Raw genomic sequence first — 15,308 nt, 5'->3', positions numbered from 1 at the left:
ACAGTGAGAAACCGGGCTCCTAGTATTTTTTTTTTAAGATTTTATTTATTTATTTGAGAGAGACAGAGAGAACATGAGCAGAGAGAGTGGAGGGCCTGATGGGGGGCTCGATCCCAGAACCCTGAAATCACGACTTGAACTGAAGGCAGAGGCTTAATCGACTGAGCCACCCAAGCGCCCCTGTATTTTTGATATACTTACTTATTGATCAATCATTCAGTAAGTAACAAATCTGTTATCACTGTCAGCCTCCTCTCCTCTCCGTATGGGTGCATTCCCTACCCCACCTGGGTTTCAACACCTGTGCTGGGCCACATACCCACATACCTCCCCCTCAGCTGACACCCAATGCTAAGAGCCCCACTTTTCCACAAATAGTGGCTCTCTTGAGATCTAGCGCACTGCCCTGAGGCCACCCTTCCTCCCAGCCTGCGAATCCCGGATGGCCACGCTCCTCATCCTGCTGGGACTTTGACACCCCAAACGGGGACCATCCCCCAGTGTGGATGTCCTCCTCACCCCATGCTTGTCAGAAAGGCTTTTGGTAACACGCCCCATTATTTATAAATTCTTCCTATACTTATCTGCATATCTATCATGCAATTCCAAAAGCAACCATCATCCTATAGGCAAAGCACATTGGTGGAGCCATCCCTTTCCACTCGGCATTTCCTTCCCTTTGTGGGTAGCTTATTCACCTGTCGTCTTTTGGCTGCTCAAGGTGTACCCCTGCTTGTTCAGGGCCCAGAGGTTTCTGCCACCCCTACTGTGGCAGGTGGAAGGTAGAGGCATTGGGAAGCGTGGTGCAGGGGGAGAGTGCTGCCTTGGGGTCTCCTTACACAGCTTTGTGGCCTCTCAAATACAATAGTCCCCCAATCTTCTATGACTGACCCCCCCTAAGCCTCACTCATTTTCCCTGTTCCAGAAGGTGGCATCTCCATTCCACTCAGTTGCCCAAGACAGAAATCTGGGAGTCGTTCTTAATTCCTCACTCTCCCTAACTTCTCTACCCAATTCTTCAATTTTCCCTACAACGTCTACCTAAAATCTGTCCCTTTACTTCCACATCTTGTTGGACTCCGGTAACAGCCAACTGACTGGTCTCCTTACACTCTGTTCTCGGTATAGCAGCTAAGTTCTCTTTCAGAAATGTACAGCAGACCATGCCATTCTCAGGTTTCAATTCCTTTCTTTGGGTTCCTACTGCATTCAGAATAATCGAATCTCATTACCGTGGTCTGAGTACTGCCCCTTCTCTCCAATGTCATTGCCTTCATTGTATTTCTCCCCATATCACCTGGATTCAGCTACTCCAGATACGAATTTGTTTCATTTTGGATATAGAGCAAGCTCTCTCCAGTCTCTGGGTTTTTAGAAGGTGTTCCCCCAATGGATGGGGACACTCTCCCCCCACCCCCGCTGCACAGCTTTTCTCATGGGTCATAATGATAAGTGAACTTATTTTCTTGTCCATTGTATCTCATCATAGTCCCACCGGGATGGATCTCCATATGGGCAGAGAGCTGTCCGTTTTCCTCACCAGTGTATTCTAGATGCTGAGCACATAATAGATGCTTAATATGTATTTTTAGAAGGTGTGGTGAAATGGTACTGTGAAATACTGATTTGTACATTTTCCTGTCACTTCCTCCCCCCCCCCCACAAACACATGTCTTTTGATTTAATTTTTAATTTTTAAATTTAAATTCTATTAATTAACATATACTGTATTATTAGTTTCAGAGATAGAGGTCAGTGATTCATCAGTTGCATGTAACACCCAGTGCTCATTCCATCAGGTGCCCTCCTTGATGCCCGTCACCCCATTACCCCACCCTCCCACCCAGCTCCGCTCCAGCAACCCTCAGTTTGTTTCCTATGCTTAAGAGTTTCTTATGGTTTGTCTCCCTTTCTGATTTCATCTTGCTTTATTTTTTCCTCCCTTCCCCTATGATCCCTGTTTTGTTTCTTCAATTCCACATATGAGTGAGATCATATGATAATCTCTGATTATCTGAGATTGACTTACTTTGCTTAGCATAACACACTTTAATTCCATCCATGACATTGCAAATGGTAAGATTTTGGGTTTTTTTGATTGCTGAGTAGTATTTCATTGTACACACACACACACACACACACACACACACACACACACACACATATATACACACACACCATATCTTATTTATCCATTCATCTGTTGGTGGATATCTGGACTCTTCCCATAGTTTGGCTGTTATGGACATTGCTGCTATAAACATTGCGGAGCAGGTGCCCCTTCAGATCACTACGTTTGTATCTCTTGGTTAAATACCTACTAGTGAAATTACTGGGTCATAGGGTAATTCTATTTCCAACTTCTTGAGGAACCTCCATGCTGTTTTCCAGAGTGGCTGCACCAGTTTGTATTTCCACCAACAGTGTAAGAGGGTTCTCCATCTCCGCATCCTCTCCAGCATCTGTCATATCCTCCTTGTTAATTTTAGTCATTCTGACTGGTAGGAGGTGGTATCTCATTGTGGTTTTGATTGGTATTTCCTTGATATGGAGTGAGGTTGAGCATTTCTTCGCATGTCTTTTGGCCATTTGTATGTCTTCTGCCTTTTTTTTTTTTAAGATTTTATTTGTTTATTTGATGGAAAGAGAGAGAGAGGGAGGGAGGGAGTGTGCAAGCGGGGGGAGCTGGAAAGGGAGAAGGAGGCTCCCCACTGAGCAGGGAGCTCAACTTGGGGCTTGATCCCAGAACCCAGGGATCATGACCTGAGCCAAAGGTAGACACTCAACCAACTGAGCCACTCAGGTGCCCCTCTTCTGCCCATTACTTGACAGGATTATATGTTCTTTGGGCGTTGAGTTTGATAAGTTCTTTATAAATTTTGGTTACTAGTCCTCTATCTGATATGTCATTTGCAGATATCTTCTTCTATTCTGTCAGTTGTCTTTTGGTTTTGCTGACTCTGTCCTTTGCTGTGCTAAAGCTTTTTATCTTGATGAAGTCACAATAGTTCATTTTTGCCTTTGTGTCCCTTGCCTTTGGAGATGTGTCTAGTAAGAAGTTGCTGAGGCCAAGGTCACAGAGGTTGCTGTCTGTGTTCTCCTCTAGGATTTTTTTTTTTTAAAGATTTTATTTATTTATTTGACAGAGAGAGATCATAAGTAGACAGAGAGGCAGGCAGAGAGAGAGAGAGAGAGAGGGAAGCAGGCTCCCCGCTGAGCAGAGAGCCCGATGCGGGACTCGATCCCAGGACCCTGAGATCATGACCTGAGCCGAAGGCAGCAGCTTAACCCACTGAGCCACCCAGGCGCCCCTCCTCTAGGATTTTGATGGAGTCCTGTCTCACATTTAGATCTTTCATCCATTTTGAGTCTATTTTTGTGTATGGTATAAGGAAATGGTCCAGTTTTATTCTTTTGCACGTGGCTGTCCAATTTTCCCAGCACCTTTTGTTGAAGAGACTGTCTTTTTCCCACTGGGTATTCTATCATGCTTTGTCAAAGATTAGTTGACCATAGAGTTGAAGGGTCCATTTCTGGGTTCTCTATTCTGTTCCATTGATACATGTGTCTGTTTTTGTACTGTACCATACTGTCTTGATGACTATAACTTTGTAATAGGGCTTAAAGTCCAGAATTGTGATGCCACCAGCTTTGGTTTTCTTTTTCAACATTCCTTTGGCTATTCAGGGTCTTTTCTGCTTCCATACAAATTTGGGGGGTCTTTTCTGGTTCCATATGAATTTTTACAGGGTTCCAGCTCTGAGAAAAAAGGTGATGGTATTTTGGTAGGGATTGCATTGAATGTATAGATTGCTCTAGGTAGCATAGACATTTTAACAATAGTTGTTCTTACAATCCATGGACATGGAATATTTTTCCATTTCTTTGAGTCTTCCTCAGTTCCTTTCATGAGTGTTCTCTAGTTTTCTGAGTACAGATCCTTTGCCTCTTTGGTTAGGTTTATTCCTACGTATCTGTGGCTTGTGGTGCAATTGTGAATGAGATCAGCTCCTTAATTTCTCTTTCTTCTGTCTCATTGTTGGTGTACAGAAATGCAACTGATTTCTGTGCATTGATTTTATATCCTGTCACTTTGCTGAATTCCTGTATGAGTTCTAGCAATTTGGGGTGGAGTCTTTTGGGCTTTCCACACAGAGTATCATGCCATCTGCAAAGAGTGAGAGTTTGACTTCTTCTTCGCTGATTCAAATACCTTTTATTTCTTTTTGTTGTCTGATTGTTGAGGCTAGGACTTCTAGTACTGTGTTGAACGACAATGGTGATAGTGGACATCCCTGCCGTGTTCCTGACTTTAGGGGAAAAGCTCTCAATTTTACACATTGGGAATGATATTTGCTGTGGGCTTTTTGTAGATGGCTTTTATGATATTGAGGAATGCACCCTCTAGCCCTACACTGTGAAGAGTTTTCATCAAGAAAGGATGCTGTACTTCATCAAATGCTTTTTCTGCATCTATTGAGAGGATCATATGGTTCTTGTCCTTTCTTTTATTAGTGTATTGTATCATATCGATTGACTTGCAGATGTTGAACCAACTTGTAGCCCTGGAATAAATCCCATTCGGTCAAGGTTAATAATCCTTTTAGGGTACTGTTGGATCCTACTGGCTAGTATCTTGGAGAGAATTTTAGCATCCATGTCCACCAGGGGTATTGATCTGTAATTCTCCATTATGGTGGGGTCTTTGGTTTTAGGATCAAGGTAATGCTGGCCTCACAGAAAGAGTTTGGAAGTTTTCCTTCCATTTCTATTTTTTGAAACAGCTTCAGAAGAATAGGTATTAATTCTTCTTTAAATACTTAGTAGAATTCCCCTGGAAAGCCATCCAGCCCTAGACTCTTGTTTGTTGGGAGATTTTTGATCACTGGTTATGGGTCTGTTCAGGTTTCCTATTTCTTCCTGGTTAAGTTTTGGTAGTATATATATATCTCTAGGAATGCATCCATTTCTTCCAGATTGCTTAATTTGTTGGCATATAGTTGTTTATAATACCTTCTTGTAATTGTTTGTATTTCTTTGGTGTTGGTTGTCATCTTTCCTCTTTCATTCATGATTTTATTTATTTAGGTCTTTCTCTTTTCTATGAGTCTGGCCAGGGGTTTATTGATCTTATTAACTCTTTCAATGAACAAGCTCCTAGTTTGGTTGATCAGTTCTACCATTCTTTTGTTATCTATTTCATTGATTTCTGCTCGAATCTTTATTAATTCTCTTCTCCTGCTGAGTCTAGGCTTTATTTGCTGTTCATTCTCCAGCTCCTTTAGGTATAGGGTTAGGTTGTGTATTCGAGGCCTTTCTTGTTTTTCAAGAAAGGCCTGTATTGCTATATACTCCCTCCCTGCCTTTGCTGCATCCCAAAGGTTTTGAACAGTTGTGTTTTCATTTTAATTTGTTCCCATGAATTTTTAAAATTCTTCTTTAATTTCCTGGTTGACCCATTCATTCTTTAGGAGGATGCTCTTTAGCCTCCATGTATTTGAGTTCTTCCTAAATGTCCTCTTGTGATTGAGTTCAAGTTTCAAAGCATTGTGGTCTGAAAATGGGAAGGGAATAATCCTAGTCTTTTGGTACCAGCTGAGACCTGATTTGCGACCCAGGATGTGATCTATTTTGGAGGATGTTCCATGTGCACTCGAGCAGAATGTGTACTCTGTTGCTTTAGGATGGAATGCTCTGTATATACCTGTGAAGTCCCTCTGGTCCAGTGAAACACACATCTTTTAAAAAGTCAGCGTCCTTTCCTAGTTACACCTAGACCTGGGCCCTTCAGATTGTCAGGGCAAGGCTGCTGGAGAGGGAGAAAAGGGGAAAAAACGAGATGTGAAGCTTCCAGAGCCAAGATCTTGAGCTTGACAATAGATACAGAAGACGTCTCACAAGAGAATTTACATTATCCCCTAGGGTGAAAAAAGGGTGTGAGGTGTGAGAGAACTTCATGCAGAGGGAATGCCAAGTGCTGGAGGGGAAGGGAGTGAGCTACGTGCTGTGAGTTAGTGTTCTGTACCTGCCACAGCTGTATGTTTATGCATTTGTGAGTTTGGAGTCTTGGAGATGGTGGACTCTGTGCCTGCTTTTTGGTGTGGCACAGGGACAAGAGCAGGGTCCTGGGTTGTCCAGCACAGGGCCAGCACAGTGGGGTTGTACAGCAGGGGGCACACGGGACTGCCCGATGTTGTCAAGCAAGGAGGCTTGAATAGTACGCAGTGGGGCGAGGAAGTGAGAGCCACACAGAAAGACCCTCTGCACTGGCATGAGGAAGACCCAGGGCTCCTGGAGGCAGAAGAGACTTGCACCTCCACTGAGGCCTAAAGGGATCTCCGCCCACAACTGGAGACAGGAGGGAGCCCCAGACCTCCATGGGCAGATGCCCACTGAGGACCAAACACCTTTTCCTCTGGGGCTGCAAAGTTTGCCTTCCACGGAACATTTAGAAGCAGCCTTTGCTTCCTAGGCAGAAGGAGAGGGAAGGACATGTTGATATGACTAATTTTAAGCCTTCAGTGACTAAGTCTACATTTCTTCACTAGGCATCATGAGAGCTCAAGGTAGAGTGTAATCGAAATTCTATAAATACCAGAAACCATACCTTTCGTTTTGTTCACCCAGGTTTTGTGGCTTGAAATTGTTGTTCAGACTATGAATGAGTTAATGCCTGACTCCTTTGCAGGCAGGAGACCTGTGCTCCTTGAGAGTCTCTCTCCTAGAAGCAACTCTTGCTATGTGTGTTTGATGGCTAAAGGGGATTAGATATACACCTGTGAGTTTTTTGTTTCCATGAATTTCTAATGTGTTCCCTATATGATATGACGTATTTTGAATTCAGGAACTGTGCCTTCTACGTGATTCAGAAATGTCCACAAAGTCTCATGTAGAGGTCTTCCAAGAAGGCATGGGATGCATTTCTTCATGCCTACTTGGCTTCCCTCAATGCTTTTATTCTTCTTTCCTCTGTCTTTGTCTTGGGGTTTCTTAGAGTTTCTTTTTGATTCTTCTTTTTCTAAAGAAAAAAAAAACTAAAAAAACCCAAAACAATAAATTTTACTCTGGTGTTAACAGCAGGAGGAGTTCTGAGGTGGTAGAAATGGAGACTCAGTTCAGCACTGACTGCAGACAGGCTGGTTTGGCTGCTGACACTCCCACGCTTGTGGACTGAGATTCGGTTTCCCCATCACAGGACTCCGCAAACTCTGGCCAGTGCATAACGCTGCTCACCGTCTTCAGGTGCTACCTGTTTTCCTATGGCCTATCAGCTAAGAACAGTTTTTACATTTTTAAATGGCTGAAATGAAACAAAAAGAAAACACGTATTTTGAGACTTGTGAGAATTACATGAAATTCCCATTTCAGGGCCTATAAATATGGTTCTATTGGAAAACAACCACTCTCATTTGTTTGCATACTGCCCAGGACCGTTTCCATGCTGGAATAGCGGAATTATGGGCTCTACTTTCTGGCCCTTTATAAAAAGGTTTGTTCACCTCTGCTTTATCTAGAAAAAAGGTGGATAATGCCTCCTACATCAGAGGGTTTTTTTTGTGTGTGAGGATTAAATGAATACTAGAAATAAAATATGGGGTTGCACCTGGAATCTGCAGGTGCCTGAGAAATGATTCCCTTCCAGCAAGCCTGATAATTGAACCTTATCACATTCCGTAAAATGGTGACTTTTGCATTGGAGATGGTTCTGAAGCACGGCACGGAGCATTTGCTCAGCCAGATCCATGGACAAACGACATGTACTTTGTATTCTGTGTAAAAATACCTTTCCTTAATGAACCTCCCAGAAGTGCACAAGGATTAATTTAAATCTAAACGCTTCCCCATTAATTTGATAAGCCTCTAATACACAGTATACAAACTACACAGTGGAGTTTAATAATTTAGAAGTGTTGTATGGGTTGCAACACAATAGTTGGAAAAGGCAAGTTTGCTTGTAAAACGTTCCCGTGGGTCTGGAAGATGCCAGTTGCACTAGAAAGGGTTTCTACCCTGCCTTTCCAAGACAACTGTAGATATCTGCATCCTCTCCCCAAGTACGTCCTGTGTATCAGAAGTTTTATGAGCATCCGGCCACTAGAGAGCACTTTGAGACTAACAAAGCTGAGGCTGGGCACCGGGTCCTCCATTTGAACCCCGTCCCTGTCCCTGTCCCCGGTCCCCCGCGGCGGTGGCGGAGGCCGAGGGGCCGGGTGCTGGCTCGCTGTGCCATCTAGCTACCCCGATGACTTACAAAGGGCCATCAAGGCTGATGGATGTATTTTGTGAAGCTTAGTGACCCGTGGTAGTGATAATGAAGTATTCTGCAGCCCAGATAACATTTTATTCTGTCACTTTGGTTTTCTGCCTCTAGTGACATCACCTAATTTGGACCGCTTTATGGCGTATTTCTAAGGCGAGGGTTTTAGCTGGGGTCCCAGTTCCCTTCTTGCTCAGCCTCTTTTCTGTCAGATTGAATTTCTCTCAAAGAGAAAATATTGCTTGATATTGATTCCAGTGCACGAGATAATTTCAGGTTCTCACTCTGCAGCTCGTCCCAAGCCCTGTTTAAAATCTCGAAGAGGTTTTCCAAGGCTAAGAGGCGCTGTTCAAAAGAGCAGTTCTTAAATGTGTTTAAAAGACCCTTGGCTACATTTTCTGATGTCTCATCAGCAGTTTGCACTGATACACTTTCCATTGTTATTACAACTGAACCATATCATAGGGAGTTGTACCAGCAAGACCATCAAGTTTTCTAAAAAGCTATAAAGCTTTGATGTTTTCTGGCCTATTTCTTACTGTGCTCTTAAAAATGTTTAGCTGCTGCTGAGCCAAATGTGTACCTCTAAAGGCGTATGCAGTGAAAAACTCTTCAAGCGTCTCGGTGACGGCTGTAATATCTGTTTCTACAACGGGAGGAGGAGATTCTGTTTTCTGAGCATGGGGGGAGTTCTTTGTGGCGTGCAGCGTGAATGAATACCACCGACCTTCGGCTGTGCTCGGGCCCATCAGCGCTGGGGTCCGGCTGCGGAGACAGAAGAAGAATGTACTTTCCTGGCCACTGCTTATGAGCCTTCTGCAAAGCCATTCCATTCTGGTGTTATTGTTTGCATCAAAGAGCAATCAAAAAGCATTAGTTCTAGCCCCGTTTCCTAAACCCATTGAGGTGTTTATAAGGATCCGTGTGCAGGGGACTTCTTTGATGTTTGCAAAATTCTAAATAACGTCTCCCTCTTTTGAATGACACTCGACTTTCAAGTAAAGCACATTTCTGCATGCGAAATGTCGGCTCTAATAATAACCTGCTTAATGTGCCACTGAAATCACTAATAGAATTTGCCACCGTTTTTTACAAAAAAGAAGTCCTTTGCTCTATCCGGGTGCCTGGCTTCGGGACCCCGGCTAGCACAGCGGCAGACTGTTGCAAACAAACGAACGGCTTCGTAAGGAAATTACCCTCTAAAATGTAAACTTGCTATCTCCCCTTTTGCCAACACATACCATTTGCGAGAGGAGCAAGGGAGGGGATAGGCTATTAACAAAGACTTTCAAGAGAGAGATTCCTCTGGGTTTCACCGGGAGCCATGAATATGACAACATAAAGGAGTGGAAGGCAAAGATAAGTCGTTCACACGGGGGTATAAGCATTATTGTGAAGATATTGTTGGTTCTCAGCAGCCAGACTTAGTTGTGAGTGATCCGGTTTTTCCCGGATCCAGGCACCTGGCCCGGCCATCCTGGAGGGTCTTCCTCCCGCCGGCGCTGGTCTATTTCATGTGATGCTTTTTGTGGGGGAGAAAGATAGTAGAATACTATCAAAGAGGTAATGTTATCCCTGGGATTTCACCAAGGACCGAATTAAATAGTACAAAGCAGGAAGATTGTATGCTTGTGGGTACGGATCTATTTTTGTTTGCCTAAAACTCCTTGGTTCTCGGGGGCTACGATTCTGGGGGTGACATATGCCCATTGGATGTGTGGTGAGTACAAGGAGGTGACACTTACTCTTCCCCGTCTGGGCTTCCCCGCAGCTCTAGGAGGAAATTCAGATTTCTTCAGATGGGATCTTTTCCCTCCGTTGCATTGGATGACAATTAGGGCAAGCTCTTCTGCTCAAGGGTGAGATACAGATGCTTCTCTATGTCTGTGCAAACTCTCATTTTTGGGGGGGGGGGTATCTTGTGGATCTTGTATTTCTTCAAACAAACAAACAAACAAACAAACAAAACCCAAACTGGGTTATACACAGAATATTGTACTAGACGGAAGTAATACGGAAGGGAGCAGGGGTACTGCTGTGTCCATAAACTACCTCATGCATGGGCAGAAAGGGTTTTTCTGGAGGTGGAAGACGCAACAATTCGTGTCCTACTTGGGGACAGCTCTTTTATTGTTGTCCTACCTGCTGCTTTGTCAGCGAATGTTGGTTAACCTGTTACGTGGTTTTTACTTCCTCTCTGGCAAACAGAGAAACCTGGTTCAGCTTTTTATTTTTTTAGCAGAGCGTCTTCTATAGAGGCTCTTGACAACACCGGTGGTTTCATTCGTAGGCTCTAAGACGGGGGACCAACGGCGTGGTGCAGAGGAAATCACGGCAGATCAGCTGTGTGAATGGGGGCATGCCAAGTAATCTTTCTAGGCCACTATTTCCTTATCTGTAAAAAGAAGGGGCTGGACTGAGTGATGGCCAAGGTCACTTCCAGCTCTGTCAATTCTATGTTTTTAAAAAATACTCGGATGCTGAAAGGAGAACATTTTCTTGGATTTCTGGACAAAAGAGCCCAGGGTGTGCTCGTGCTTGACCTCCTACCACCTCCTGACTTTCTACTTTAATGAATCTGGGTTTATTCTTCAGTGAAATGGCTCGACGCCAGGAGCTCTCGGTGTGATTCTAACACCGTGTCTGTATTGATTTTTCTGCAGGCTAGTGGTTACTGTAACCACCAAACTATTCAATCTCTCTCCTTCTCACAAGGATGACTTCACGAGTGTCGTTCTACTCCCTTTGTTTGATATTTAACTCAGTCCAGGGCTAAGTTGAAGACAGCATCACTATCAAACTCTCTCCAAATGCTTTGTGGCTGACAGCTCTCTACCTTTCCTCACCTCTGGGTCGTCGCTCGAACACTCGAGCCAACAGAGGTTGATAAAAAAAAATGGGACTTTTGCAGGACTCCGACCTTGTTCTTGCCATGTTGTTCTCCATCATCTCCTGCATCAAAGCTTGGGATTTCTTACTGTGAACAGCACTAATACTTATTCAGATAAGATAGGCTTTCTTCCTTATTTTGTTTGTTCGCAAGTGCAGAAGATAAAGTTTCATCTCCTGGCCTTGATCTTTGTCATGGCTGGATCCTAGATGGTCCCTTGCATGTACGTGTACATAAGGAGCTGCCGAGATATTCATTTAATTCTTGCTTTCTTGTTTTAGAGGTTTACCCGCCATGAGCTCTCCGGTTAGCTGGGGGAAGACACACCATGCCAAGCAGGTTATCATATAGCCATTACCTCCTGAAAATAGTTCAACGGTGGCTTTCATTCACAATGGTTCTTGGCCACTCACTTTGTTACATTAGTTAGAACATACACGGCAAATTGAGCCATGACTTTGATGTCAATAAAGAATTCCACATCCAGCACCATAGTACCTTGCTGATTACTTTTCAATAGAGTCCATGGTGACCCCCGAGCAGAGGGACAATTTAATGAGGTCGTTCATATTTCCATAAGACCAGAATCTGATAAATTCTCTTCTGGTAGGCACTTTTGCAGAATTAGCGTAAGTGACTGTTCCACACGAAGCATTATCTTTTCTTGTACAACACTGAACGCTTACATGCTGCTTGACAAATTTGAATTTTAAAAAGTAAGAATGATTGGCACTTGGTAACTTACACAGAAATATAAAGTGGTACAAGAAAATTGCCCATTTCTTTTAGATTTACATTTTATGTATTTTTTTTTCTTTTAAGAAGTGATAAGACATGTAATTTCCATCAACTTCAACCAGTTATGTATGAAAGAGGCTACAAGTTCAGCTCTGTAGAGGAAAAGCAAGTCGTGGGGAGAGCTGACATAACCACGAAAAAGCAGACAGCCTTCCCAGCTGCCTTTTATTCTTGTTCTAGAGATGGTTATTTGCAAGGTAAGACCAAAATCCTAAGACTGAGATACTACATGACTTGAAAATTCTGCTTGCCCTTGCTTCCTGATCTACCAGCCCCAAGATGTCATTTATCAAATGTCTTCCCAGGTCCATTAAATGTAAGGAGAAAAAGGAAGCAGATAATGAGGTATAGCTAGAGTTTACGGATGAAGACTTCTCTTTGTGTGTTGGGTGCTCCAAAATTTTTGGCATAAGGCAATTATTGTCTGTTCCTCAATACAATCACAAAGCACTCAGCTCTGGGCATTTACCAAGTCAACGTCTCCTCCTTGAGCTTCATTATAATTTCGAAGATGTGTGGCAATAAAGATAATCGGGCCACCAACTAAGAACAAAGATCTCATTTAGGAATCTTGAATTTTTAAACATTTTTTAAAAAAAGATTTTATTTATTTATCTGAGAGAGAGAGAGAGAGAGAAGGAGTGAGAAGGAGTGAGAAAGAACCTCAAGCAGATTCTCTGCTCAGTGTGGAGCCCGATGAGGGACTCGATCCCATGACCCCTGAGATCATGACCTGAGCTGACGCCAAGAGTCAGATGCTCAACCAACGGAGCCACCCAGGTACTCCAGGAATCTTGAATTTTTTTTTTTTTTGATGTTTCAATCTTCAGTCTTTATGTCTTCCATTGTGAACTGCTGACCTCATATTCTAACATATGCATATATATATATATATATTTAAAGATTTTATTTATTTATTTGACAGAGAGAGAGAGATCACAAGTAGGCAGAGAGGCAGGCAGAGAGATGAGGGAGAAGCAGGCTTCCCACTGAGCAGAGAGCCCAATGCGGGGCTCGATCCCAGGACCCTGAGATCATGACCTGAGCTGAAAGCAGAGGCTTTACCCACTGAGCCACACAGGCACCCCTAAAAATATATATATTGACAAGAACACATATGTCAATTCTTTTCTAGAATTTTCATTGATTCCTTTTGTGGTTTACCAGGTATTCCGGTCATCCCAGTACTTAAGGTTTACACAGTTCTCTCTAGTTTGGACTGCTTCGTGGAAATATAAACAATTATTCCTCTGAAACACACAAACCTTGGTGCTTTGCCTCTCAGTGTGGTTGTAGAGCTTCGAAACGCAATTTTTGACCCTGGTGACTATTGGATTAAGAACCAAGATATTCTAACAGGAGACTTTGATCATAACATTTCTTGTGTTCACGGAGCCAGCAATGACGTTCATTTATTCAGCATTTGTTTCGGGGGGAGTGGGGGGTAAGTCCTGTGAGGGCAAGGGCTGGCTTATCTTGTTCAATGTTGGTATTTGCAGCACTGAACACGGAGAGTATTAAAAAATGATTGAATGACTTTGTAGATGAGGACACAAACACCCTGAGAATGTGAGTCTCTTCTGAAGGCCCTTTGAGTAGTAAGAAATGGAACTAGAGTTCAAAGTCTGGCTTGAGTCCAAGTGTGCCCTTCTCCCATGACAACCCCTGACGCACACACCGGCTGCTCTCCAGGCGCCCTGGCTGTTTCCGGGCTGCAGGTCACACCCTTTTCCCGGCAAGTGGTAAGCGGTATCGTGGTAGAGCAGACATCCACGGATGCCATCAGAGCCCCATTGGAGGGAACCTCCAAAGAATCTCACCTTGACTTTGAATTTTTTTCAGTAGGATCCCCCCACCTTCAAGGTCCTGAAATATATATTCCAGGTTATGCTACAGATGAGGCATAGATATAACCCACAGTCTCATAAGCCGAGGAGCCAGGCCCAAACTGGGACGATGGTCCTTCCAGACGTCTGCCTGTGTTCACCCCTAGGGGAAGCCCCCTTCTCCTTACTCTTGATCGGCTGAAAACAGAGTGAGCCTCTGCATCTGTGGTAGGTGGACAAAGGCCTCAGTTATAAACCAAAATACAAGGTATTAGCAAGAGAGACTTAACACTTGCACTCACATTTGGAGTTACAAGGTGTTAATGAGCAAGATAAACCAAAGAATGCATTTTTCTTCCTCCCCGGCTGCCTGGGTTGGCTGTGGGTGCCGAATAATGGAAACCTCAGGTTCTGAGACTATGAATCAGGAGGGTTTCCTGTATTATGAATGATGTCATCTCGTAAGACGAGAGACTTGCCGTGAAACGCAGGAACATTCAGGATAATGTGTTTGCACCAAGCAGGATCTTGAATTTATTGCCGAGGGGAGTATGTGAGCTGACCAAAATGGAGAATGATGAGAAGTAACTAAATTATGTATGACAGTCTTTACAGAGCAGAGGAAGGAAGAAAGCTTAATGATGTTGTGGTTGAAGGACCAGCAGCAACTGGTGATGTATTGGCTGGAGATTGTAAGAAGAGAAATGGATCTATGAAGACTCAAAGACTATAGATGACTGTGACAAAGACCAAGCAGCGGATTTGGAAGGGGGAGGGGAAACCAAGGGCTCCATATACAATACGTTTTAGTGGCAACAAGCCAGCCAAGTAAAGTTAACTTGACATTAAAAATCATCATCTTTATCTATGTAGCTCTTTCAAGCCTAACTCTTACCGAAGCAAAAATAAAATAAAATAAAATAAAAATTAAAAAAAATCTATAGTTAATGATGAAGTCTTTTTCTCTTTGCTTTCCCGGCATCCATAAAATGCAGTACATAATTTAATTATTGACTCTACAGGCTGGACCATGGAGACGAAGAGTGATGTGTCTGTGGTGGTGAGAAATTAGATAGAACCAACTGTTTATTCTCATCATTCTTTCCCCGTTAGGCTAAATGAATATAGTTAACAAGCTTTTGTTTGGATTAGTGGCTCAGATCTGGGATGTGCCGATCAGAACTCCTGATTATTACAGTAGCTATTATTTATGGAGTGCTGACGGTGTCTTCAAGCCCTGTGTGTGACACAGAAAAGGTTCCTTTGTCATTCTCTACTCGGGAACCCAAGCTCTGCCAGGACAAGGGGCTATAGGTTTCAATAGAATAATGAAGTTAGAGAAAATCTTATTTACTTCCTCGGGGCCTATGGCTTCAGAAATCTCCCTGATGGCCTTTCCTATTGACCTGCGCCCCCTTTCTCTGATTTTGTGTGTATGTGTGTTTGTTTTTTGTAATCAATTGTAACTGTGCGAAATTTTACACCTGGCCAACCCACGGGGGAAGGCGAGAGGTGTGTACACCGTGCTGGGGTTAGG

Source organism: Lutra lutra, chromosome 2 (assembly GCF_902655055.1).
Source record: "Lutra lutra chromosome 2, mLutLut1.2, whole genome shotgun sequence".
Lineage (NCBI taxonomy): Eukaryota > Metazoa > Chordata > Mammalia > Carnivora > Mustelidae > Lutra > Lutra lutra.
The sequence above is the reverse complement of the archived record's forward strand: the minus strand, read 5'-3'. Positions refer to the sequence as shown.